This window comes from Mus caroli, chromosome 9 (genome assembly GCF_900094665.2).
Source record: "Mus caroli chromosome 9, CAROLI_EIJ_v1.1, whole genome shotgun sequence".
Lineage (NCBI taxonomy): Eukaryota > Metazoa > Chordata > Mammalia > Rodentia > Muridae > Mus > Mus caroli.
Genome location: NC_034578.1, coordinates 43,251,619 through 43,254,823, shown reverse-complemented (window position 1 = coordinate 43,254,823; position 3,205 = coordinate 43,251,619).

The following is a 3,205-nucleotide window of genomic DNA, read 5'->3' as shown; positions in this document are numbered from 1 at the left end:
GGACTCTCGCCCTTGTGGAAACCACCCAGCGCTCCCTCTCCCACTGCCCTCTCCTCCCTTCAACCCTGCCCCCATTTGTTCTCAGCTCTTCCACGGTGTCTAATGGTGTCTAGGATGCCCGAGACTGAAAACCTGTTACCTAGGACTGCACCTTGTCCACCCCCCACCAAGCTGGGGTCCAGTGGCTTCCCACAGCCAGACACACATCCCTGGGGGGGCCACCTGGAAAGCAGGCGTGCGGTAGTCCTCCAGTGTCCACCCACCCAGAACACTGAAACTCTGTCGGGACGCATCTTCTCCCACTCCCTTTATTCCCCCACGCCCACTGCCCAACAAAAGAATATGCATGTTGTGGTTAGAGAATAGGTAGAACTTGACTAACTGGGTGGAATGTAGCATGGAATCAAGGATTTGACTTAGGAACAAAATGTTCAAACCCAAGAGAGGACTATATCCAATGCCTACTTAGTGGCTTCTCCAGGGTCCTTGGGGACCTAGGGGTGAAATGGAGAAGGAAGACTGGAGAAGAGCTGTCTCTTTTCCTTCCCACAAGAAACAGAGTTGAGGACATGGGTACTCCTAAATTATTCCATCCATCCTTTCTGAAGGGACCAAGCTGAAGAGTGATGCTTGAAGAAGTAAGGAGAGGGCTGGAGAGATGGCTCGGCAGAGAAAAGCACTTGTTGCTCTGGAAGAGGACCCAGGTTCGATGCCCAGCCCCCACACGGTGGTTCATAAGCAGTTCCAGGAGACCTCATGCCTTCTTTTGACCTCTGGAAACACCAGGCTTGAATGTGGCGCACGGTCAGACATCATGTAAGACACTCACACATAAAATAAGATGAAGAAATCTTTTTTAAAAAAAAACATTTTAAGGAAATCAGGAGCTGCCATCCTTAGCAAGCCTTGTTCCCTAACCCCAGGGCCCTGTCTCATCTCTATGCTTGAATTTTATCCTTTGCAAGCCAGACTATACTCTAGACAGTACCTCTATGGCACACATGCCTTTACAACACACACACACACACACACACACAAGAAGCAGGGGCAGAGATCATCCGTCTAGACACAAGGCTGAAAGCCACATACACCTGCCACAGAGTCCCATCTCAGCCCAGCATCCCATCCCCACATCTGGAGAAGAGGGGAAGCCTGTTTTTAATTTGCCTCTGCCCCCCACCCCCATCAGGATATTAGACAGCTAAACAGCCTGTGCCTGTTTCCTTCAGATAACCAGTTCCTGACGAGCCCCCTAATTGTCCCCAGAATCTCAGCGCTGGTGTATAGAGTAGGTCATTTAACCAACAGTACACACAACTAAATAAAAATCCATTTTCCAAGAGAAAATTCTATTCTTATCAGAGTTTTGCAAGAGGGTTGTGAGCGGCCCGCGTTAATTGAAGCTTTGATGTTGTGGGAAGAGGCCTCTAATCAACGCCACAAAGAGACGGGCTCCTGAGTGAGCCCCTCGGCCAAGGAGCGAACACTGGGGAGCAGAAATGGGGAACTGGGAGCCAGGACTCTGGCTAGCACTGAGGGCTCAGGCTGGCTGTTCCACACTACAGGGTCCCAGCCAAGCACAAAAGGGTCAGGGAGGCAGAGGGCTGGGTCAGAAGGCCGAGAGCCCAGAAGTGAGATAGACTCCAGGTCAGACAAGTTTAGAGTCAAGATCAACTGCACAATTGCTCGCAGTGTGGTCTCTGATGTCCCATGAGAGTGGGTGCCTCGATTTCCTCTCTAGGCGACCATATCCTTTCCGCCTCTCTGAGAGGTCATTTGGTGGCAGGCAAACAAACAAACATGAAGAAAATCAAGAACATGAAGTTTCACTTTGGAGAATATTCTAGGAGCTGAGCTGACCAATTTGTACAGAGCTGTGACCTTCATGCTCAGTGTTTGTTCAGGAGGCTTCGTAGTACTCCCCTCGCACTTTGTCTTCAAGGAACTAAGATTGGAGCTGCTGAGTCACTCACAGCAGAAAATGACAGGGCTCTGGAGATGGCTCGGACAGTAAAGTGCCTGTCATAAGTTTAGAATCCCCATAAAAGATGGACACCGTTGCACACATGTAAATCCAGTCCCCTGTGACACTATAGGCGATAGAGTCAAGGGTGTCCTTTGCTCCTGTCTCAGACAAGCTGGAAAGCAAAAACTGACACCTGAGTTTGTCCTCTGACCCCTACAACATACACTGTGGCATGCATCTATCCAGATACACACAAGAACAATGCCTATGTGCAGGTGTGTATCTGCACATAGGCACAAATACAAATTAAAAGAATGAAGAGAACTAGCAGAGCTGGGCACACATGATGGAGCACACCTGCAACCTCAGCTCTCAGGAAGTCCAAGCAGGAGGGTCATGAGTTTAAGGCCATCCTGAAAACCTGGAAGGGAGACAGGTGGAGAGGGAAGGAAGAAGAAAGAGGAGACAGGACTCCAGAATCCAAGGCACTGTCTCTTATCCAAGATGCTCTTTCTGAAGCCAAGTAAGAAAAGTGGTCCCTCCAGCTCTCCACATCTGGGGACTCATGTCTAAATCATGTACAGCAGCCTCTGAAGTATAAGGTAAGCACCTAGAGACAAGGTATGGGCTCTTACAGGCACATGTGGAACGTTCGGCTCCACAGGATCCTTTGTGAGTGGCCAGCACGTGTCGATCCTTGTAGTCACAATGCTGAGACTAACAAGAGCTGCCCACCGGAAGAGCTGACAGCTTTGTCCCCATTTTCTAGATATGAAATTGGAACTCAGATGGCTTCCAAAAGTCCTCAGGGTCCCAGCCCTTGAACCGGATGTCTCTAACCAAATGTTCCAGCTTCCAATCTACAACCAATCCGGTGTGTTCTGTGCTCCGTGGCTTACAAAGGCCACCACAGATTAGGGCTCAAAAAGAGCAAAGGGAGGGGAATTCCAAACACTGTGTAGCACTGATACTTATGGCCAGAAACCTGGCTGCGGACACTAGCTGTGGAGGTCTCGCTGGCTGGAGGAGAGGGTGGCACCTCCTCGAGCTGCAGGGGCGGTGAAAGAGTCCCCAGAGAGAGAAAGGAAGGGCAGGAACTTGGGAAAAGCAGCAAGTTGGCAGGAGCAACGGCTCTGCCTGGATACAGGAAGTTGATCATGGTCACATGACCAACAAGATGGCTGCACAGGGGCTAGGGGCTCCAAGACATAGAGAGGTGACAGGAGGCTTTTGTGCCAC